At 36.7% G+C, this 25,891-nt stretch overlaps 1 long non-coding RNA gene across 1 annotated transcript; it reads left to right on the top strand.

Moving 5' to 3' along the window:
- The first annotated feature begins 4,756 nt into the window (after positions 1-4,756).
- On the top strand, positions 4,757-17,331 carry LOC116587749. The gene is made up of 4 exons (XR_004284622.1): positions 4,757-4,767; positions 8,593-8,599; positions 9,928-9,932; positions 17,228-17,331. It is a non-coding gene; the product is annotated as an uncharacterized LOC116587749 (long non-coding RNA).
- Positions 17,332-25,891: the final 8,560 nt, after the last annotated feature.

Raw genomic sequence — 25,891 nt, 5'->3', positions numbered from 1 at the left:
TTATGTATGAGTTATTGGAGGAAAAGCTCGGAGTTCCACAGTATATCTTTTCTAATAGTTATTAAATATCAATATGTTGAATATCTTTTCTCTATGGGGAGAAATAAAGTTTGGTAATAGAGAAATACATTCAGGAAAAAGTGTATTGCATGGTTGGAGAAATGACCTGGCCATGTGTCATGGATATGATAAAATAGTTTGCATTAAAGACTAATACTTGCGGGGCGCCTGGGTGGCTCAGTGGTTTGGGCTGCTGCCTTCGGCTCGGGTCATGATCTCAGGGTCCTGGGATCGAGCCCCGCATCGGGCTCCCTGCTCCGCAGGAAGCCTGCTTCCCTCTCTCTCTCTCTCTCTGCCTGCCTCTCTGCCTACTTGTGATCTCTGTCTGTCAAATAAATAAATAAAATCTTTAAAAAAAAAAAAAGAGGAAAAAAATAAAAAAATAAAAAAAATAAAAAATGACTAATACTTGCAAAATTAACATACTTTTAATGAAATGAAAGCAAATGCATAGATAACACAGAAAAATTTTCTGAAGAGAAAGAAATGAACAAAATTTAAACAGAGTAATGTAAGAAGAGGTTTAGAAGGTGGAAAAATTGGACTATATGTTCCCTTAGATGATCTATAATGAAAAGAGAATAGAAGGCATTCCTAATGGGAGGCGAGAGGTCTGCAGAGTAGAATGTCAATCAGAGCTTAGCCAAAGAAGAGTTGGAAAGAAAACTTAGCAAATCATAGGAGGTAAATGATTCCAAAAAGATAAGGCTTTGGTAGTAAGACATCTGAGGAGAAAAAGATAAAAGAAATAGAAAAAAAAAAAAAGCAGGGATAGTGATGGAAAATCATATGTATAGAAAAGGAAGTCCAGAAGAATGCTGAAAACCCAAGAGGATTCTACATGCAGGTGAACAGGAATGCAGCAGTCCAGTAAACTGGTCCTTTTACTAACAATCCCCCTCATGTCCTAGGTGTTTATCATATAATGAGGATAAAAACCAGAATAACATACACTTAGCATCAATGTGCTAATGTGGAGACCAGAGGAAAGTCATATTTTTTCTATGCAGAAGTGCTAAATATAAGGAACCACAGAATCCCAGGGTTGAAAGCGTCTGCAGGGTCTAAGTTGCACGAGAGCCATCCACACAAATGATCTTCCAAAAGCTCATCATGTTCTACGGCAGTCATTTCTGGTCAGGACAGCCTGTCAATTACATCTTCTTTGTACTGAGCCAGAAACTAGCTCTGTGTGTCTATGTTTCATTGAGTCTAACTCTAGGATCCCATGAAAATACTAGAGTCTTCCACATCGGATCCGGTGACTGTCTCTGTTATGGGACATACTTCAGGCTAACACACACAGACAAACCTCCAAATATTGCCTATAATGCGTGGTTTTAACGTTCCGCCACCAGCATGAGTGCTCTTCTTTGAGCATGCTCCACTTAATGTGAATTCTTAGCACCCTCTGATTAGCCTTCTGAGAACTATTATTTTATGAATGCAGTGTAAATCAACTGAGTTTTGTAAAAGGCCTATCATACTGTTGATACTTACTGCACTGATGGAAGTTAAACACACGCTGGTATTAAGTGATACTTACTTGCTCCTGATCATATGTAAGTAATTTTTTTAAATTTCCGTTTGGGGACCTTAGATTTGTATCAGATGATGTATTTTTATATTGGACTGTTGTTCTGCTTGTCAGTATTCTTTTGGCTCCTCATTCAGTAACTAGATTATATATCTTGCTCAGTAATGTCTTCATCATATCATTTAATAACTGGGTATAGACTCACTTATACAAAAGTGATCAAAACAGGGAAGAAGACAGAGCAGCCATGATAGATGTTACTCTGGGATCCAAACATGCCTAGATGTGTGATAAACTAAAACACGTCTTTAGTTTGTCCTCAATAATAGCCTGACAAATTGGCAAATATTTTGTTATTATATCTCTCACATCTACAAGATTAGTAAGGTTCTCCAAAAGTTAAATGAGGTGACAGAATATGTTCTTACTGCAATTATGCAGGATCCTAGTGATTATGGCTTTCTTCTTTTTTCCCCTCATACCTTAGTTTATTTTATAACAATGTTTTAAAGAATGATAAAAGTTATACATACAAACTAGAAAAATAGTCATGCATCTATGAAACAAAAGTCTTCCATTCTGTCCAATGTCCATACATAACCCTGTAGAAGTAATACTTTTAGTTTAACCCAGACATTTTCATTTCCTTTTATTTAAACTGGAAAAAACTAACTCTTCACAGGAAGAGAATGTTATTCTGACATAAGAGAGGAGCTAACAAAGCATAATTCACAAAGATGAAGCTTAAAATACTTTTGAGAATAAAAATCACTCATAGAACTCTCTAACTTTAGAAATGACAAAAATAGGAGGGGCCCATTCCACCAGACAGAAGGAAGCGCATTTGAACAAAACTCCGATCCACTATCAATTTAGTATTCTTCTGGCAACTGCTCTGATCAGTAAGACACATTGCAGGTATACTAGGAAACTTACCTGCTTGTACTGATAATGCAGTTTAAACTATTTTAATACCTCCAACCTAGTTAGGATCTCTATGCCCAAACTAGAGTCTAAACAGAATTAAAAGCTTTTAGGGGCGCCTGGGTGGCTCAGTGGGTTAAGCCTCTGCCTTTGGCTCAGGTCTTAATCCCAGGGTCCTGGGATTGAGCCCTGCATAGGGCTCTCTGCTCAGCAGGGAGCCTGCTTCCCTTCCTCTCTCTCTTCTTGCCTCTCTGCCTACTTGTGATCTCTGTCTGTCAAATAAATAAATAAAATCTTTAAAAAAATAAAATAAAATAAAAATCTTTAAAGTCTTGACATTTTTTTTGGCCTCTGAAGATGATCAAAACTGTTAGTTACTGCCACAAGTTTAATTTTACCTTCACTATGCAAATTTTACTTTTTTCACACATGCTAGACCAGAAGAAGAAAGTAGAGAATGGAAAAAAGGAAAAATAAAAAAGGAAGCAAACAACAGGAACAAAGAAAGAGGATACAATGAAGAAAACAGAACAGATTTGATAATAAACAAATTCAATTCATTAAATTCATCAGAACAGTGTGAATATATGCTAAAATGATCAAATTCATAAATAATATAAATTTTTCCAGTTTATTGCATTTGATAAAAGTGAAATGATTTTAGATGGTAACAAACCAACAGATTCTCACTTCCACATTCATAAGTGATTCTGCCCACATATCAACAAACTACTTTAATTGTTAAACAGCAACAAAGCTTTCAGTGAAAAATCATCCATTTCAACCAGGATCACACCAGGAAACTGAAGGGTTTTTTGGTTTGTTTGTTTTTGCCTTTTCTTGAGCAAACAAGCTCAAACAGATTAATGGCCAAATGTTTTTTAAAAATTTGCATTTCTCTTACAAACTGTCATTCAGAGAACAATAATTTCGAAGTCTATTAAATCTTGGCATACAAACAGAGACTTGATGGACAGGTTGTAGTTGGAATATTGTAGAATGTTTTTGTTTTGCCAATAGCAATTTAAGTTTTTGTAGAACACACCTATTGTTAAAAATAATTTTAAAAAGAAATATAGAATACGATGATGGCAACATGAATGCATTACATATAGAAACTTCATGACCTCATATACGCAGGAACATGCACGAAGAGGAGAGGATGCTCTTATAATTCGGCATATTTTCAAATATTTTATATTCATATTAAAATGCACAGATAGAGGGTTAGTTATACCTTATTTCTAGGAGTATGGATATAAATAGAAACAATTTTATCATTCATCTACTATATGTCTACTATTTATTAACACATCCACCTAACTATCCAATGCATTCATTTGTTCAGTTACCTGCCTTTTTTACTTTAAATGTCCAAATTTATTTTAATGAATACATGCAATTACATTGTAATTTATACCAAGTATAAGTATCTTCTATTTGCCTTTCCATATGTATATGCCACCCTTCCCACCTTTTTTGTATCCTGGGATGCTGGCGTGCATGGACCATATCCACAGGCTGCATCTTGTCAGATATCTGGTAGATATATTCATCGATGGCTTTTAGTTTGTTTGCAATATTTACTACTTCAGAAAAATTTCAGGGAACATCCTTGTACACGTATCTGTGCACAACTTAGGGGACACTTTCTGTAGGAGAATTCTCTAGAACGGGAATTAATGAATACCTGTCCTTTTTTTTTTTTTTTTTAAGATTGACTGATTTATTTCAGAGAGAGTGCATGCGTGGGAAAGGCAGAGGTAGAGACAATCTCAAGCAGACTCCACACCGAGCACGGAGCCCCACTGGGGTCTTGATCTCATAACGAAGAGACTGCCTAGTGAGCCAAAACCAAGAGTTGATGCTCAACAGACTGTGCCACCTAGGCGTCCCTCTTTTTTTCAGGTATTTCCAAATTTATCATTAAAAGTTGCAAATTTATACTTACAATGACCCTGTGTTAATGGGAGTAAAAACTGAGCTTCCTTGTGTAGGATGTGATCCATGTGAAGTATTGAATAATTCATTCTGGAATTGTTCCTTAGTTTGAGGATAAAAAAAAAAATCACCAATCAGTTTTTAGAACCACTTCAAATGTTTTCAGAGAAGTTGGAAAATGACACCTCCTCAGCTTGCATTTCCATTCTCTGTCCTCCTTCCACAATCCTTGCTATTCCCCTGATAGATCTGCCTTCACAAGTACGTCTCTTAGTCCTGGGATAGGATTCTTCTGTAACGCTCCTGTTGCATTAACACGAAGACTGGAGTGTTTACCAAGCCTCTTTAACTTGGAGGGATGGAACTCTAAACTCTGTCTTCCTTTCACTAGAAGGCTGTTAACAACTTTGTTCAACACTTTCAGCCTTCTGGATATTGGTCTCCTTCTGGGCTCCTTACACCGTCACAGCTCATGAGTGCATTAAAGGTGGGTGAAGAGTCTGAGTGAAGATTTTTGGGCTTTCTTATCTATGGTTCCTCTTTTCTGGGAATACTGCCTCCCTGATTCCCAGGGTCTGTGACAGCTCTGAAATCCAAACACGCACTCTTTGACCAACACAATAAGATGTCCCTTCATGCTTGCATGTTATCTTTCGTTTGTTCTGGGGACAAGGGCGTGCCCCAAGGGACAAAAATCAATACGCTTTTCCAAGGGTCATATACCCTCTCTAGCTTCTACATACATTATTAAGGTCCTCTAAATGTTCCTTTTTAATATTTTATTTAGAGCTTATTATTATTATTGGCAATAGGTTAGTCTTACCAAGCTACTCTACTATTATCAGAAGCCAGAACTTGGTCACATAACCAAGGTTATATGACCCTTTAAAAATGTTGGCATCTCAGAATTTTAAGAAGTAAAAGCCTAGGTGTTGATGTGAACACTGCAAAAATTTTTGCTAAATCTTAACAAGTGAGGAAACCAGTGATTCTCTAGAGTTAAAGCTGGAGATAAGTGGGATCCTATTTTACCATCTGTGATGTTAATAGCAACTCAGGGCTTTAAAAACACAGAATACTTAGTTACTAAGTGTATAGACTATTCTAACAATTACAATACACTTCAAAGTTCATAATTCTGGTTTCCTCAGAAATTATTACGTAAGACAAAACAGTATTGAAGTAGCTTTACAGAAGTTTAATTGAATCGTTTCAGAAATGAATGAAATATTACATATTGGCCTTGCATTTTTTGGAGAATGCTGGCCTTCAGTTCAGAGGCATATGAAGTTCTCTATACTGAGGACACTGTTTGAGGACAGTGGTTACCATGAAAAAGGCTGTACTTTTCCATGTACTCATTTATCTTTATATTAGCTATGAAGAAAGGCTTTATAGAATAAATTTAATAGTTTAAGGAAAATTAGAGGGGGTATTTCATTTAATGGAGACAGAAACTGATTTTAAGCCTACCTTTGCAGTTTAGAAGCATACATTTTAAAGCCATTGAAGGGCTAATTAGAAATCATATCTTTTCACTAAAGCATAAACAATAATGTAAGCATGGTTTAGGATCTTATTAGCTTATTTATAAGTTTAGTTCTTAGCATTTTCAAGTTGCTCTCCCCTCCTGTACACCTTCACAGATGCTGCTAATCTCAGAGCTTGTTGTGATTATTAGTTTATGTATCTGCACCCTCTAATTGCCTCTGTCTTACTCAGCTTCATGGTCCCTATGTTCACCATGGGGCCTTAGATATGGCAGATGGAGTAAAATTTGACTGCATGTATATTTATTTTTTAATGACTAGATAAATAGAGTGAGTATATTTTTAAAATTTTATGATTGGGGCTCCTGGGTGGCCCACTTGGTTAAGCATCTGCCTTCAGCTCAGGTCATGAAGGTCCTGAGATCAAGCCCCACCTAGGGCTCCCTGCTCAGTGGGGAGCCTCCTTCTCCCTCTCCCTCTGCCTCTGCCTGCTGCTCCCACTGCTTGTACTCTGTCTCTATTCCTCTCTCTGACAGGTAAAATCTTTAATGAATTAAATAAAATTTTAAAAAAACTTTATGATCAAGATTTCTACTGTTTCAGATTGGCATTTCACAGTTGTCAGACCGATCAAAATTTTTCTGGGTATTTTAAGGAAACTTATTAACTAAACTGAATTATACCAGAAGTTTAGAGAAATCAGACACTGCGAAAGGCAGGCTACAAAAGTTCTGTAAAGACAATTTTGTGTGAGGCCAGAAGTAAAGTTCGGATTTTACCTATTACCGCGCACCCCTTGTTTGTAGCTCTTCCATTAACTCAGGGCTTCCATCAAGGCCAAGAGTGCAGCACTAGCCTCTGCTACCTCTGAAACCTGATTTGCTGGCTCGCTCTTCAACCACATTGACCAAACTTACATTCTGTACAGTGTCAAAAATGCCCAGGGAGGAGATCCTTGACTCCCACAGAGGCTAGCTACTCTCCCCACCTTCTGTTTTATGCATTCTTCCTGTAAAGGCATACCATATGTGTGTGTGTGTGTGTGTGTGTGTGTGTGTGTATGTGTGTGTGCGTGCGTGTGTGTGTGTGTGTGTATACATTAGTTTAGGACCGGAAATTTATTTTTTGGAAATAAAATATGAAAAGGAGTTAATGTCAATTGCAATGATAATAATAATTCCTGTATCATATCATATACCAGGCTCTTTTCTATGTGCCATGGCTCAGGGTTTTACAACATTAATCAAAGCTTCCAAGATATGTTTATACAATAAGAGTATACAAGTTATTACAAGACTTCGAATTCATATACCTCCACCAAGATCTGTGGGACCTCTTTGTAACATCAGCAGTGACTAATCAATGTCATTCTCATTGACCTATTTCCTTTTAAATAGGTTAAAACCTACATTAGGTTATAGAGAAGTCCAGTTAGCCTGTGAAGCTTTTGGTTTCTTTAGAGTTCTTAGTACATACCTCTTCTGATCCTTACTGTAAGGGCCTATTTAGCCAGAGCGGCTCCACCCTGGCTGAACTGCCATTTTGTTGTTTATGCAGTAAAACTTAAACTGACCCTGCCCCCCCCCCTCAGGGAACTTACTTAAAAGCAAGTCCAGGAAACCAGTCCCAGGTAACAAAGCCCAAATACAAGGGTGGGTCAGACCAGGTAGAGATATCCAATCAGTGGGGCTCACATACTCTCTCCCTAGCTACCAAGGAGTGTGGGTCCTGCCTTCTGGGCGCCAATTCTGACCAAGATGATAGGCTAGTTCAAATATCTACTAGGGTAAATTGTAATTCAGTTAGTCACTCGTGTGTGACCTAGCATGACTATGCAGCTTTCTCTGTGTGTTGCAATCTCATTGGCCACCTGTGTGTGGCCAGGCCCAACTACATGGCCTTTGCTCTATAAAAGTTAGTCAGTAAGGCAGGGAGGGGTGGCCTCTTTGTAAGAGACAGCTGCAGGCAGTCAGTTTGATTCTCTATGCTTGGTGCAAAATAAAGCTTTGTTTGACCTTGGCTTTGTATCAGTCTCGCTCCTTTGAACACGGACTCATTATTGGGGGACCTAACACTTACATGCTGATTTCATGTTTGATTGTCAAAGAGTATATTGCCTATATTTCTAAGTTCCTTGTAGGGAGGGGACTGCACTATTGTGAACTAGCACAGGAAGTCTCCTTTCTTATATAGTTTGGTAAGACCCAATAATGATAATATAATAATTATAAATGATAATATAATAATTATTACTGTATTAATAATTATATATTATTATTAATGTATAACATTATGTGCCAGACACTGTTCTATGCATTACAGATGTTGAGCCTTTTAACCCTGACAATAACTTTATAAGATAGGTACTGCTATAGTGCTATAATCCTCATTTTTAAGAAGACAATGAGGCATAAAGAAGTTAACTACCATGACCAAATTCACACAGCCGGTAAGGGACAGAGCCAATATTCATACCAGGCAGCTATCTCGTGAGTAATGGGGGTCGATCAGGGGTTTCCTTTTTGTTAAAGAAATATTGTTTTACTTTTTTCTCAATGTAATGACAGGTGCCCTTCATTCAGTGAGAAAATCTGCACTTGTGACTCAGAACTAACTCTTCTTTTTGTCATTTTTACATAGAAGGCTGGTTAAATCTACATGTTGCCTAGATAAGAGATGTGGAACAAATGTGAAAATTTTACTTAAAATAGAAAGACAAACATTGGAAGTAGGCTAGTGATAAGAAAGGGAAAAAATGTAAAGCATTAGTTCTTCAAGAACTAGTTGAAGAGAAGATAGTCTCTGGGTGTCTGCTTACTTGCTTTTAATACATTCAAATTATATGTTTTAGCAAACAATTTTTGTGTTCCTCAAAATAACTTCAGGAGTGGTTCAGATCCAATACTTTAATTTTAATTTTTATAAGCTTATAAAAAATTATGAATGCAGGGGGGTCAAATTTTAGTAGAGTTTAAGTTAATTTTGGATGCTTTCATTAATGAGATGACAAAGTGGCATAAAGAAACCTGCATCTAATGAGAAGTATATAATTAAATGTTTAACACCAACTTTAAGGAATGAGAGTTATTTTCCTACTCTTTTTTCTCTGATAAACAAGAAATTAAAGTAATGAACCACTAAATTCTACATCCGAAACTAATATTACACTATATGTTAACTAACTGGAATTTAAATAAAAACTAGAAAAAGAAAAAAAAAGAAATTAAAAAAACTAAAGCTCTAAACAGTGTCTTAGATTAAACAGAGACAATATTACAAGAGAACAAAAATATATAATAGGGAGAAAATGAAAGGCTTGTTGATAATATCAAATCTAGGAAAAATAAAGACCGTGCATATAATGGTTTTGTACTAGTATCTCATTGCAGTTTTAATTTATATCTCTTTAATGACAAACAGTACTAAGTATTTTTTGTATGCTTTTGTCACCCATTTGTATACCTTGATGAAGTATCTGTTCAAATGTTTTGGTTATGTTTTAGAAATAACTGGATGATTTATCTTCCTATGCTTATTTTTTGGGAGTTCTTTATACATTTTACATAGAAGCCCATTATCAGACATATGATATGAAAATATTTTCTCCCAATTAGTAGCTTGTCTTTTCATTCTCTTAACAGTAACCTCATCAGAGCAAGTTCTTCATTTTATGAAGTTCTTCTCATCATTTTTAAAGGGTTTATGGATTATACTTTTAATGTCGTATCCAAGAAACTAATCTAAGGATTAAGATTTTGCCCTCTGTTTTTTCCTAGAAGTTTTATAGTTTTAGGTATACACTTAGATTTGTTTACCACTTTGAGTTGATTTTATATGTGGTATGAGGTATGAATTGAGGTTCTTATTTGCACTGGATATTTGATTGCCCTAGCAGCCTTCTTTTTTTTTTTTTTTTTTAAGATTTTATTTATTTATTTGACAGAGAGAGGCACAGCGATAGAGGAACACAGGCAGGGGGAGTGGGAGAAGGAGAAGGATACTTCTTGCAGAGCAGGGAGCCCAATGCAGGGCTCCATCCCAGAACCCTGGGATCATGACCTTAGTCAAAGGCAGACACTTAGTAACTGTGCCACATAGGCGCCCTGCGGAAGCACCCTTTGTTCATAAGACTATTCTTTCACCATTAAATTACAGCTCTGCAGCAAAATATAATAAATAAATAAAATTAAAATTAAAATTAAAAAAAATAAAAAATTTTAAAAAGTTTAAAATGAGGCTGAGGAACCAAATAGATTTTTTTTTTTTTTTTTGGATTAAGGACTATCTTCTTTTTATTTTCCTTTCCATTTCTTTTTTATTTTTTAAAGATTTTATTTATTTATATGACCGAGATCATAAGTAGGCAGAGCAGCAGGCAGAGAGAGAGAGGGGGAAGCAGGCTCCCTGCTGAGCAGAGAGCGCAATATGGGCCTCAGTTCAGTGCTGGATCCCAGGACCCTGAGAACATGACCTGAGCTGAAGGCAGAGGCTTAAGCCACTGAGCCACCCAGGTGCCCCTAGATATTTTTCAAAAAAGACATACACGTGCCTTTTTTCTCTTCTTAATATGAGCATTTTATAATGGAAATTTCTCTGTAAGCACAGCTTGATCTGCATCCCAGATATATTGATACATTATATTTTCATTTTAATTCAATTCAAAATATATTAATTACCTTTGCAGTTTTCCACTTGGATCCATATATTATTTAACAATTATTTTATTTAACTTTCAGTAATTCAGGAAAATCTTGTTATTTTTCTGTTATTGATACCAAATTTAGTTTGGTCAAAGAATATATTTCCTATGATTTTAATTCTCTTAAAGCTCATTTTATGAGTCTATTTTGGTAAATGTCTCATGTGTATTAAGAAAAAATAGTTATTCTGCTGATGTTGGATGGTTTGCTGTTTAAATGTCTTTTATATCAAGATTTTCCATTTCTGGGGCACTTGGGTGGCTCAGCGGGTTAGGCCTCTGCCTTCGGCCCAGGTCATGATCTCAGGGCCCTGGGATCGAGCCCCTCATCAGGCTCTCTACTCAGCGGAGAGCCTCCTTCCTCCTCTCTCTCTCTGCCTGCCTCTCTGCTTACTTGTGATCTCTGTCTGTCAAATAAATAAATAAAATCTAAAAAAAAAAAAAAAAAAGATTTTCCATTTCTTCCATCTACTGAAAGAAGAGTGTTAAAGTCTTCAATTATAATTGTGGACTTAGCTCTTTGTTTATATTTTATCTTAAAACACTAACCAAAATACAGAGATTGTTAGTTTGGTTAAAAGAGCAAAACCAAACTATTGTTTGCCAGAAACCCACTCACAATATAATGAAAAATATAAGTTAAAAGGAAAAAGATGGAAAAGTTACACCACAGAAACACTCATCAAAAGGAGAGATAGGTGGCTATAATAATATCAGCCTAAACTTCAGGACAAGAAAATTACCAGAAATTAACTAGAACATTGCATAATGATAAAAGGTTCAAATCACCAAGATGAAAAAACAATCCTAAATATGTGTATATCTAACAAAAGAGCTTCAAGATACACAAAGCACTGTTTTCTTGCTTGTTTGCTTTTATTTTTGACACTTTTAAACTGAAGTGTTGGGGCGCCTGGGTGGCTCAGTGGGTTAAAGCCTCTGCCTTCAGCTCAGGTCATGATCCCAGGGTCCTGGGATCGAGCCCCACATCGGGTTCTCTGCTCAGCAGGGAGCCTGCTTCCTCCTCTCTCTCTCTCTCTGCCTGCCTCTCTGCCTACCTGTGATCTCTGTCTGTCAAATAAATAAATAAAAATCTTAAAAAAATAAACTGAAGTGTTATTTATATACTATATATCTATTTTAAGAGTACAGTTGGATAAATTTTAATAATTGTATATAGTTGTGTAGTCACTTCCACAATCAAGATATACTATAGTTACCTTACCCTAAAAAGCCCTTTTATTCTTTGCACTTTATTCTACACCTTGCAGCCCATCTTTTCCCCCTGCTCCCCGGTCATAGGCCATCACTGAATGCTTTCTGTTATGCAATTTTCATAATTTCTACAATTTCATAGGAAAGAGATCATTTAGAAATAAATGAGATAAAAAGGACATAAATAACCTTTTATATTGGATTTCTTTTACTGAAAATGCTTTTTTATATTAATCAATATTATGTTCATTAATATTTTATTCCTATCTCTAAGTAGTATTGCACGGCTTAATAATCATGCTAGTTTACTGTTCAACAATTGATGGATCTTTGAGTTGTCTCCAGGTTTTAATTAATATGAATAGTCCTGATACAAGTACTTGCAAACCAATCTTTGTGGTGACAAATGTAATTTCTCTTGGAGAAATACCTAGATTGAAATTGCTTGGTTATATGAAAAATAAAGGTTTAACTTTTAAAGCATAGCCATTTTGTTTCCCAAATGCTGAATTTTTAAAAATGCTTTACCATTTTGCCCTTTTACTTACAATGGCTGGCAGTTCTACTTATTATACATCATTGTCAATAACTGGTATTAATAGGCTTCTGAACTTATATCTAGTGGGTGTGTATTTCTATCTCATTTTTATTTTAATTTGCATTTCTTTGATGTCTGGTCATCTTTTCGTGCACTTATAGGCCATTCTTACATGTTTATATATCATTTATGTAATGCGTTCAAAGCTTTGCCCACTTTTGGGGGTGTATTTGCCTGTTCATTATTGAATCATAAGAGTCTTTATATACAGAGAATTCAAACTCTTGATAGATATATGCTTTGTAGATATCTTCTATTAGCCTGTGTCTTGTTCTTTTGTTTATTTAATTCTGTCCTGTAAGGACTAAAGTTTTTAATCCTTAATGAAATTAACTTTATCATTTTGTTCACATTTTATGCTTTTAGTGTCCTAAGGAAAAAAAAAAAACTCTAAAAAAGTAAATCTCTGCCTAACTCAATTAAACAGATATTTTCTTTTCTTTTCTTCTATAAGTTTAATAGTTCATATTTAACATGTAAGTCTATGGTCCAATTTTGTTTAATTTTTGTCTGTGGTGTAAGGTAAGGATAGAAGTCCCTAAATTTTTCCTTACAGATCTTCAGTTCTTCTATCACCAATTTTGTAAAGACCATTTTTCCCCATTGACAACTTTGTTGAAAATCAGTTGACTTTATAAGTGTAAGTTTTTTATTTATTTCTGGACAGTTTATTCTGTTCCATTGTCTTTTATATCCTTTTGCCAATAGCACATACTATAGCTTTATGGTAATCTTGGAAAAAGGTAGTTTAAAACTACCAATTTTGTTTTTCAAAAAAATTTTTGGCTTTTTTTTTTTTTAAGGTCCATTGACTTTCTGTGTAATTTTTGTTTTGTTTTTTAGTTTTTGAGTATTTTGCTACACAAAACCTCTGGGTATACAATTTAAAAACCTAGGGGAAGGGATAGTGTGTTTCTATAAATGGAGAAAGGGACCACCATATATTTGAAAAAGGGGCATTTGATATCAAGTAAGAAGGATAGAAGAAGGGACGCCTGGGTGACTCAGTTGGTTGGATGACTGCCTTCGATTCAGGTCATGATCCTGGAGTCCCGGGATTGAGTCCCGCATCTGGCTCCCAGCTCCAGGGGGAGTCTGCTTCTCTCTCTGACCTTCTCCTCGCTCGTGCTCTCTCTCACTGTCTCTCTCTCAAATAAATAAAATCTTTAAAAATATATATATATAAAAAAGAAGGATAGAAGAAATGTGAAAAAAAAAAAAAAAAGGTTGAGAGAATGTCTAGCTCTATTGAGAATGATCATCCACTGTCAGAATAGAAGAGGAAAGTTCAGGCTGGTCTACAGGTATGCCAGGATGAGAAAACCAGGATAGGTAGATTTAAGAATGACTATGCTTTCTAATCTGACTGTTCCTATGTGAACACATGTTCAAGAGAAAATCCTTAAAATTAACATGTCTCTGGGTCCACACGTAAAAATCTTGGAATTTGCCATTCTATTTTTAACAAGTAAGAAACTGAAACAAACTAACATAATAAATTTTCTTGGATCTGTAAGAGAAAGGAGATTACAGGGCAAACTGCTGCCCCCAAGACTGGAGAGACAGACAAGAGAATATGAGGAATCACGGCTTACCAGAGCTGAGAATCATAAGAAACTGCTGCAGGAATCCATATCCTAGGAAACCTCAAGCTGTAACTGATGAAATGCTGGAGGCTCAGTGTAGACACCTCTAAGAGTTAAAAAGTCCAGAGGAACCCAGTCATAGGGGAGCCCCACAGTTTTGTGAGATTTTCTTCACAGTGACTATCAGAGGAAAATCCCCTAATGCCTTTGGCAGGAAAAGGAGGAAAGTCACAGCTTTGAAGTAAACCAGAGCACTCTGGTCTTAATAAGACAGCCCTCAGGAGAGTTAAAGAGAGCCTTGTTTAAGAGAGTATAACCATGGGTCACCTGGGTGGCTCCGGTGGTTAAACGTCTGCCTTCGTTCAGGTCATGATCTCCAGGTCCTGGGATTGAGTACCATGTCAGGCTCCCCCGGCTCAGCGGGGAGATTGCTTCTCCCTCTCCCCATACCTCTCCCTCTGCTTGTGTACTCTCTCTCTCTCTCAAATGAATAAATAAAATCTTTAAAATAAAAAAACAAACAAACAAACCAATAAATTAATAAGAGTGCCTAAACTGCAGGGATGTCATCAGAACTTAATTGACCTGGGGCGAAGGAACCTGGTCAACTTCAGTCAGCTGTGGCCTTCCATGTGGAGGAAGGGAAATACCTAAGGCCCGCACCCACTAACCATCCTTTCTTTCTTTTCTTTTCTTTTCTTTTTTTTTTTTTTTTTTAAAGATTTTTGTTTATTTATTTCACTGACAGAGATCCCAAGTAGGCAGAGGCAGGCAGAGAGAGAGGAAGGGAAGCAATCTCCCCGCTGAGCAGAGAGCCCATTGTGGGGCTCAATCCCAGGACCCGGGGATCATAACCTGAGCCAAAGGCAGAGGCTTTAACCCACTGAGCCACCCAGGGGCCCCTACCCATCCTATCTTAGCTAATGGGGAAGAAATAAAGAGCTGAGAAACACTTGTGAGGTTCACCCTGTAGGCATAGGCTCTATAAAAGACTTGAGACCAAATTATAGAACATGTCTCATCCTCTCAACTTCAACACCACATTATTAAAGCCTTATTTACCTGCGTTCCTTTACCCAGTAGATCATCTCTGGCTACCAAGAAGAAATTACAAGGCACAGTAAGAAACAAAAATCACAATTTGAAGACACAAACCAAGTGTCAGAACCTGAGTCAGCTACAGCAGGGATATGGGATTATTAGACCAGAATTTAAAACAACTGCGATTAATATGCATAGGGCCTTAGTGGATTAAAAAAAAAATTCTTTTTTAAAATTCCTAATTAGTGTAATAAATAACAATTTGGAATAACAGTAGCAACAATGTATTTAATTGCATGCGCTTAGTATACATACACGTATATAATATGTATATAAGATGTGTTTATGGACATTTTAACAACATTTGTTCTCCCCATCCATGAGCATGGAGTATATTTCCATTTGCTTGTGCTATATTCAGTTTCTCTCATCAATGTTTCATAGTTTGCAGAGTTAAGTCTTTTACCTCCTTGGTTAAGTGTTCCTAGGTATTTTATTATTTCTGGCGCAACTATAAATGGGACTGTTTTCTTAATTTATCTTTCTGCTACCTCATTATTAGTATATAGAAACAATAGATTTCTGCATATTAATTTTGTATCTTGCAACCTTATAGAATTTATCAGTTCTCATAGTTTTTTGCGTGGACTCTTTAAGGTTTTCTGTATATACTATTATGTCATCTACAAATAGTGAAAGATTTACTTCTTCCTTATCAATTTGGATGCCTTTTATTCCTTCCTCTTGTCTGAGTGTGGTGGTGAGGACTTCCAGTACTTTGCTGAATAAAAGTTGTGAGAGTGGACATTCTCATCTTGTTCCTGATCTCAGAGGAAGAGCTTTCAGTTTTTCACCACTGAGAAATATGTTAGCTGTGGGCTTTTCATAAATACCTTTTATTGTGAAGAGGTATGTTCCCTCTAAACCTACTTTGTTGAGGGTTTTTTCTCATGAATGGATGTTATACTTTGTCAAATATTTTCTTTCTGCATCTACTGAGATAATCATATGGTTTTTATCCTTTCTGTTGTTAACGTATCACATTGATTAACTTTAGAATATTCAATCACCTCTGCAGTCCAGGAATAAATCCCACTTGATTGTGGTGAATGATTTTTATAATATGTTGTTGGATCTGTTTGCTAATATTTTGTTGAGGATTTTTGCATCTATGTTCATCAGAGATACTGAACTATAGTTATCTTTTTTTGTAGTGTCTTTATCTGGTTTTGGTATCAGGATAATGCCAACCTCATAGAATGAATTTGGAAGTTTTCTTTCCTTTTCTGTTTTTTGTTTTGTTTTGTTTTTATTTTTGGAATAGTTTGAGAAGAATAGGAATTAACTCTTCTTTAAATGCTTGGTATAATTCACCTATAAAGTTGTCTGGGAGTTTTTTGATTACTGATTCAATGTCATCACTGGTATTTCAATCTGTTCAAATTTTCCATTTCTTCCTAATTCAGTTTTGGGAAGTTATATGTTTCCAGGAATTTATCCATTTCTTCTACACTGATCAATTTGTTGACGTGTAATTTTATCATAATATTCTCTTATATTAAAATGCCCATACCACCAAAAGCAATCTACAGAATTAAAGTAGTCCCTATCAAAATACCAGCAGCTTTTTTCCCCCCACAGAATTAGAACAAATAATCCTAAATTTTGTATGGAACCGCACGAGAAACAAAAACAAAACAATATACCAAATAGCCAAAGCAATCTTGACAAAAACAAAACCTAAGGTATCACAACCCCAGATTTCAAGATATACTATAGAGCTATAGTAATCAAAACACTACAGTGCTAACACATAAATAGACACATCGATCTATGGAATGGAATAGAGAGCCCGGAAGTAAATTCATGATGGTCGTTCAATTGTCAGCAAAGGAAGCAAGAATATGTAATGGGAAAAAAGTACTCTCTTAAAAAAATGGTGTTGGGAAAACTGGAGAGGTACATGCAAATGAAACTGGACCACTTTCTTACACCATAAACTGAAATAAACTCAAAATGGATTACGGACCTAAACATAAGACCTGAAACCATGAAAGTCCTAGAAGAGAGCACAGGCAGTAATTTCTCTGACACTAACCATAACAAGATCTTTCTAGATACGTCTCCTGAGACAAGGTAACAAGCAAAATTAAACTCTTGGGACTATCTCAAAATAAAGTTTCTGTACAGTAAAATAAATTACCAACAAAACTAAGAGACAACCTACTGAATGGGAGAAGTTATTTCAGTTTGTCCTTGAACATTACAGGTTTGAACCACAGAGGTCCACTTATACAGGGCTTTTTAGTAATCTAGGTGAACCATGAACAACAGGAGGTGAGAGGTGGTAGCCCGCTTGTAGTAAAAAATCTGCCTAGAACTTCTGATTCCCCAAAAAGTTAACTACCACTAGCCTACTCTTGGCTAGAAACCTTACTGGTAACATAGTTGATTAACACATATTTTTTTACATTATATGTATAATATACTGTGTTCTTTCTTATTTTTTTTTAATTTTTTTTTAAAGACTTTATTTATTTACTTGTCAGAGAGAGAGAGAGAGAAACCACGCGAGGGAGCACAGGCAGACAGAGCGGCAGGCAGAGGGAGAAGCAGGCTTCCTGCCAAGCTAGGAGCCTGATGTGGGACTCGATCCCAGGACACTGGGATTATGACCTGAACTGAAGGCAACTGCTTAACCAACTGAGCCACCCAGGCGTCCCAATGTACTGTGTTCTTAAAATAGGCTAGAGCGGGGTGCCTGGGTGGCTCAGTGGGTTAAAGCCTCTGACTTCAGCTTAGGTCATGATCCCAGGGTCCTGGGATTGAGCCCTGCATTGGGCTTTCTGCTCAGTGGGGAACCTGCTTCCTCCTCTCTCTCTCTCTGCCTGCCTCTCTGTCTACTTGTAATCTCTGCCTGTCAAATAAATAAATAATTTTTTTCAAATAAATAAATAAATAAATAATATAGGCTAGAGAATAGAATATGTTCTTAAGAAAATCATAAGGAAGAGAAAATGCATTTGCAGTACTGTAGGTATATTTATTAAAAAAAATCGGAACATCGGCAGGCCAGGTGGGACTGGGACAGAGGCAGGCTCTATGGAAGGTATGGCCCACAGCCCCATAGCTTCAGCTCAATAGCAGCACCTGCCAGGTGGGTCCACGGGTGGTGACAGCAGCCCTGAGGCCTGGTACAAGGGCTCCATCTGCCTGGAGGTGTACCACCAGCCGTGGCCATTGGCAGCTGTGCATGTGAGTGTGCCTGCTTCCAGGAGGCCACGGGGCCAGGGCACCACTGCAGGGAGGGTCTGTGTTCATCTGCTTTCCCAGCACAGCTCTGGAGCCCTACATGCGGAGAACTGGAGAGGGGTGCTGTAAAATACAGGGCTCCCACACAATGCCATCTTTACCCTCTGGACACATTCCTCTAGTTCAGCCCAGCCTCTGCTCAGTGGCCCCAGGCATGAGACCTGAGCATTCCAACAGTATATACATGGTGACCTGCAGCCCTGCCAGGTTCTGGGGCTACCAGGGTCTGCCAACAGCCTCAGTGTCCCTGGGCACTCAGGGGCAACTTCTGCACTGTCCCTTTCCATTCAGTCCAGTGGAAATCTGAATGGGCAGGTGCAAATAAATGCCTTGTGGCTTTTGCTGTCAAAAAAGAAAAATCTGCATATAAGTGGACCCACACAGTTCAAATCGCTGTTGTTCGAGGGTCAGCTATACAATACTGCAATGTATTTTCTCTTCCTTAGGATATTTTTTTAACATTTTCTTTTCCCTAGCTTACTTTATTGTAAGAATACAGTATATAATACATAATAACATACATAATATGTGTTAATTGCCACATAAACTTTTGATAAGAGTTAGGACTTTTCATTATACCTTTGACCTGTCTAGCATTTCTTTTGTTGCTTTCATCTGGCCCCCATGGATCTTTTTCTAGAACCTCTTGATAAATCAGTGAGTTGGTGTAGGCTCTGGCTGGAGGTCAGTTTGTTCATTTCTCCCTTGGAATGTACCTTTAACTCTCAGCTTTTTCAGCCTCCTTAATGTGCAGAGAGCTTTACCTTTGTTCAGGTTCCAAATAGTAAGCATTTCTCATACCCTGTCCAATGCGGGTCACTTTTAGCCTTTTACACCACAGCTAAACTCTCCACTCCCTGATGCTACTTCCAGATCCACAGCTCAGTGGGCCCATGGTTTGTTTGTTTTTTGTAAGATGTATTTATTTATTTGGGAGACAGAGATAGAGAGAGCAGAGGGAGGGGTGGAGGGTGAGGGAGAAAAGCAGACTTCCTGCTGAGCAGGGAGCTGGAGGCAGGGCTGGATTTCATGCCCATGAGATTATAACCTGACTCAAAATCAAGAGTTGGATGCTTAACCAACTGAGCCACCCAGGGGCCCCGGCCCATAGTTTTTTCAGAACTTTCTGCTTTGTCTTCCATTTCCACTTTTGGTACACTGAAACGTTTACCTTGTTAATTTTCTTTATCTTTGTTATATGATTAAAGCTGGCAGGTCAGGGGACACCTCAAGCATGAACTTTCAATACCATATTAATTAAATATCTCATCAATTTATTTTACAAGTCTGCTTACAACGTTTAAAATACAGCCTTTTAGGGATGTCTGGGTGGCTCAATTGGTTAAGGGCTGCCTTTGGCTCAGGTAATGATCCCAGGGTCTTCAGACTGAGTCCCATATCAGGCTCCCTGGTCAGCAGGGATCCTGCTTCTTCTGTTTTCTCTCTCTCTGACAAATAAATAAGTAAAGAAAATCTTAAAATATATATATGTATATACATATATATATATATATATAGAGAGAGAGAGAGAGAGAGGGCACCTTCTTTTCCATTATACTGCAAATAGTTTCCAATAGCTTGGCATTGAGTCTTAGGCAAATCATTTCAATAAAAACATACTTTAAATTAATTCACTTTATCTGAATCTAGAAGTTGTTGGCTAACACAGCATGATATTTCCTATTTATAAGAATGATAATTCTATTTGCATTCTTTACTGAATGTCTAGTTAATAAATGTTTTCTTTGCACCAATTCCAAGGCTACGTTGTTGCCATTTTTCAAACAAGGCCACTAAAAATCTTCATTTTCTGAGAAAAATCTGATCTGAATCAATGAATGCCTCCATAATTATAATGAAAATATTTTCATGACAATGAAATTCTAAACATTAGTTTTAGTAAAGTGCAGTACTTCAGAAGGAAATATGTACTAATTATCAAAACAAAGGATTTTACCTTTTTGCTTACATATGTTAAGTATGACTTTTTGGTGGAGGAAAGGGAGGATGGAAGACAACTTTTTACTTCTAATATTATGCAGCACTCAAGTAAGTATTATATGAACAGCTTTACATGAATAGTTTCTGATTAAGATGTTTAGGGGCCTGGAATATTTTTATGACAAAAAATCTGTTTATATTTCAAGTGAAACTGCATATATTCGATACAAATATTATCTCACACTTTAACATCCAGTGTCCATACAGAAGTGCAAATCACTTGCAGGCTATACAAGGAACTGGAATGCACAAAGTTTTTTGTGCTTCCCCCCCCCCACAAGTTTTTTGTTTGCTATTTTCATCAACTTGGTGTGTACCAAGTGTTAGAGATATTTACAATAGTAAAGTATATCGACATGTCTAGTGTACCATTCTGCATCTTGTAGACCTTAATAATCTAACCTGAATGACTACATGTGATTTTCCATAGTAATAATTCATAGAGAAAAGGAAAACGTTCCATTTCATTCTTTATCATTGGTATGGACAGGAAATATTTTGCTGCAGACCACAAGGATTTTTTTTTTCCTTGTGACTCGAGGAAAACATCATCCAGTCCAATTAAAAAGCTGTTCTTTCCCTGTTAGTTTAAGAAGTCAGCACCCACACATCACTGTGGTGTTCAGCTTTCAGTTATTAACAGCTCTCTTGACATCTTATTAAAATGAAGAGGCTTTCAGACCCAAGATTAAATGGCATGTATGAATCTCTTTATATTATTTGAAATATATATTCTATCCACATAAACTACTATTTCTATTATCTTAATTTTGTACAGCACAATAAATTATGTGAATTATTACTCATAGGCCCTCAAAGAGGGTCATTTTTCAAAAAGGAAGTAGCCACATAATAAAAAGTTTAAAGCAAAATCACAAAAGAAAAAGTCTCTAATCATTAAAAATGCTTTTTAAATTTTTTATTTGTATTCATTCATTCATTTATTTATTAAAGATTTTATTTATTTATTTGAGAGAGAGAGAGAGAGCATGAGAGGGGAGAAGGTCAGAGGGAGAAACAGACTCCCCGCAGAGCTGGGAGCCTGATGCAGGGCTCGATTCTGGAACTCTGCGATCACAACCTGAGCTGACGGCAGTAGCTTAACCAACTGAGCCATGAAGGGGCCCCACTTTTTTTTTTCTTTTTTTAATTTGGAGGAAGATGAGGCACATCAGACATCAGCTATTCTCTACCATAATCTAAGACACACAGTGGAATAAATCATAAATCTCAATTCTACATGATAGATTCCCTCCTCCCAGGAGTAAAAGTATGCTTGTAGTACCCATATTTAGAAAGGGAATCTTTTTTTTTTATTTTTTATTTTTTAAATATTTTATTTATTTGACAGAGAGAGATTGAGATCACAAGTAGACAGAGAGGCAGGCAAAGAGAGAGGGTAAGTAGGCTCCCTGCTGAGCAGAGAGACTGATGAGGGGCTTGATCCTAGGACCCGGAAATCATGGCCTGAGCCGAAGGCAGAGGCTTAACCCACTGAGCCACCCAAGGCCCCGTTCTTCTTTTTCTTTAAAAATTTAATTTAGTGAGGTATAATTTACATACAATAAGATGCATATACTTTAATTATAGAGTTTGATAAGTTTTTATAAATTCATACATGCATAGACATACACACACTGACCTGACAATAATATACAGAATATTTTTATCACCACAGATATTCCTTCATGTTAACTAGAGTCAATCCCCAATCTCCATCCTTGGCTCCAGACAATTGCTATCATACTTACACTTTATCATTAAAAAATGTTTCCTAGACTTTGACACAAGGTGGTCAAATGTATATATCACTTTGTACCAGGCTTATTTCAGTAAATGTATTTTTTAAAATTAACTTTCCATTATAGGATAATTTTAGATTCACAAAAGAATTGCAAAGATGGTACCCCACACCCAACTTCTCCTATTAAAATCTTACATTAATTAAAATGTAATTAATGTAATTACTACGGTACATTTGTTACAACTAATGAACCCGTATTGGTACATTAGTATTAATTAAAGTCATATTTTATGTACATTTCCTTACTCTTTAACCTAATGTCCTTTTTTCAGTTACAGGAGCCCATCCAGAATATTGCATTACATTGACTCATGGCATTTAGTTGTCATGTCTCTTCTCTGTACCACTTTCTCAGATTTTTCTTGTCTTTGATGACTTGACAGATTTGAAGAATACTGCTCAGCTATTTTGAAGAATGTTCCTCAGCTGGGACGTTTCTGACATTTTCTCATGCTTACAAAGTGGTTAGGGGTTTGAAGTGGAAGACCACAGAAATAAAGTGCCATTCACATCACACGCTATCAACATGACTTTCTTCGTTGATGTTTACTTTAATCACCTAAGGTAGTGATTGTTGGATTTCTCCAACGTAAAGTAAATCTCCCCACCCTGCCCACCACCTGTCACTTGCATGCTGCACTCTTGGGGAGGAAGTCACTAACTGCACGCTATACTTACAGAATGGGGAATCATGCCCACATCCTTCAGTATGGAATACCAACGTAATTTATCTAGAATTCTGTGTAGATTTATTTTTATCCCATTTAGTTCTTTGATAAATCACTTATTTATATCAGTATGGACTCATGCACATTTAGCTTAAACTTTGAGTTATAATACAACACTATGTTATTAATTTTGTTCCAGTTTTGGCCTTCTGGAGCTCTTTCAACTGGCTCTTTTCCCCCTTGATATACTCCTATTATTGTAGTTTTTCTGTTTTGTTTTGGTTAAGTTGGGTTTTAGTTTTTATTTTTGAAACTACCTTACTTGCTGTCACAAGATTCTCCAACCTTGTATATTTTCTGCTGTAGCCCTGAATCTGTCATTTTACCAGTAAGTGCATATTGCCAGCATGTACCATGGAATGGTATGAGAATGATACTTTATCTGTGTGGTTTTCTCTCAAAACCTAAAATCACAATCTAAACATGAGAAAAATTGGAGAATGCTACTAGATACAAAGAGCTAGATATGCTCATTTACTGTGATATATCATCACTTCAAGGCCTTCTCTATGGATATACAAGTTATCTATCTGTTTCTATATGTATCTATCTGTATCTATATTGAATTCTATGTAAAGTTGTACATGCCTCCATTCTAATCCATTATTATGTGGATAATTTTAGCCATTTCCCATTGCTTATTAGTAAACTCCCACTCCAGCAGTAAGAAACTTGATTTACATCACTTTTTCTTTTTGCCCCTTCAGTGACGCTGTTTCATAGCAACTGAATTACTGGTGTATATATATATAAAGGTACGATTAACTGGGCCTGGGGGATGAGGTATTTTGCAAATTAAGAGTTATAGTTTCATGTATGTTAAACTGAAGATACTTATTAAAAATCCAGGGGAAACATCAAGTAAATTGTCAACAAATGTTAACCATTTGTCTGGTATGTGCATTGCAATTATTTTCTTCCAGTCAATGTTTATCTTTGAATTTGATTATGATATAATTATATGTAATTTTGTATTTGTATGTTATATTTAAATAGATATAACATATTTTATAGGGGAATTAAAATAAATTTTCTTTATATCCTTATATTTCTTCCAATTGGTATTTGAAATTAAGACATGCTCTGGGTGCTTTAAAGCTGTGTAGCAGAATAATTTTGAATTCCATTTAGCAAATTTCCTTGTAATCATCGTATTTTCTGTCTAATTATGATGAAATTTTGCTTTAAGTAGTTAAGATCTATTATGTCTATGGTTAAGATCCATTATGTCTATATACAAAAGTCAAGATCAAGAACAGTCTGAGAGCACACAACTGTTCCTACTCCAAGCACTGTATGAGTGAAGAGATCTTTGGTTAGCTACTCCTATTTACCTATATCCTCAACTACCTAAAGTTAAGAAGTAAACAATCTTATTTCTTGAGTGACTTAATGTACTGCATTGTTATCTCTTCCTTCCTTTATAAATGTACTGGTCTACTGGCATATTAGTTAATTTACTTGAGGTGCTATTTTTCAGAATATTAAATTTATAATAAAATTGCACATCTAAAGTATAATATGTAGGAAATAGGTTAAAATAGCCACAAATCATCTGAGTATATTACAAAATGAAAGCTGAGCTCATACGTCACAAACAGTTGCCTTTTAATCAATGGTGATAATCTTGACATCACTAGGTTAACACTTTCATGGAAACAATAAGAGTCAATTAATTGCTCACCAGGAAAAAAATACACAAGGTAAGCGAGAAAAAAAATTTTTTTTTAACATAAAAGACACTATGACAGGAGCTTCAGGAATGCTATGCACAATTTTAATATGGATTCTCATCTAAAGGGGAGCAGAAGGAAATTTGAAGGGCAGCTCAGTTTACATAATGACTCTATAGATGTGATACTTTGGTAGTATTATACTTTGTGTGACATGATCTAGATGGTATAAAAAATAATAAGAACATGTTTATAACAGGCAAAATTATGCCATAAAAAGCTCTGAAAGAATAAGAACTTGTCACATAAGTTGTGCCAAAATGAAAAATATAGTCCTTTGTGGTTGACATATAAATACCATTCAGGCCTCCCACTTTTTTCTGGGCTTATTAGCCGTCAAGTAAATTCCATTTGGTATTTTTCCAGCAGAAATTATATATAGGCAAAGTGAAGTCTCTCCATCAGATATACATACTTTCAAATAAACCTGAATATGCTTAATTTATCTATTAGTAAGTGAGACCTGTTTCAACAGGTCCCCTAAAGTGAGCTAATTATCTACCAGAACATTCTGGACACCCATGAAACCAGCCTGAGATATAGGATTATACACTTCTGGATCTCTACAGGGGCAGAAGATGCCAGTGGACAGGTAAGGTGGAGTGGGAATGATCAGAGTGCTATCAGAGGATAAACAAAAAAGGGATGGAGCCACCAGAAGCAACCCTTTGGAGAGTAATACCCCAATACAAAAGTGCTCTGTGATTGAGGACCAGAGTCTAGTTAAAAGCACCCAAAAAGAGCAAAAAGATCTTAAAGGGCAGCTGGTGGCATCGGGCGATCACAGAAATGGTCCTAAACCCACAGACCCAGGATGGCCACTGCAAGTGACCACCCATGCCAGAGAGAGTGTGGCTGTGGAGTCTCCAGTTCCCAGTCCTGGAGCCCTCAGGGTCATGTGGCTTGCACCACCCCACATGAGGGAGTCTGGTGGGCACTTTCTAGAAACACATCTTTTTGCACTCTGAGCTCACTGCTCAAGCAGGGTCTGAACCATGCTCCCACCCACGCCTGAGAGTACTCCTGGGGGGCACTAGCCTGTGGTATCTAAGAATGGCTGAGAGTCTGACACACCCAGCCAGACTTGAAGGAACTATCCCAGACAGCAGTCCCAGCAAAGGCAGCCACTGGAAGAGGGCTCCCTGGACCATTATCACTCGTGGTTTTGGCAAGGGGGTGCAGGGACAGGCGGGTGGTTCAGGCAACCCCTGAGACAGTGGCT

Source organism: Mustela erminea, chromosome 4 (genome assembly GCF_009829155.1).
Source record: "Mustela erminea isolate mMusErm1 chromosome 4, mMusErm1.Pri, whole genome shotgun sequence".
Lineage (NCBI taxonomy): Eukaryota > Metazoa > Chordata > Mammalia > Carnivora > Mustelidae > Mustela > Mustela erminea.
This window is presented reverse-complemented; position numbering and strand designations above follow the sequence as displayed.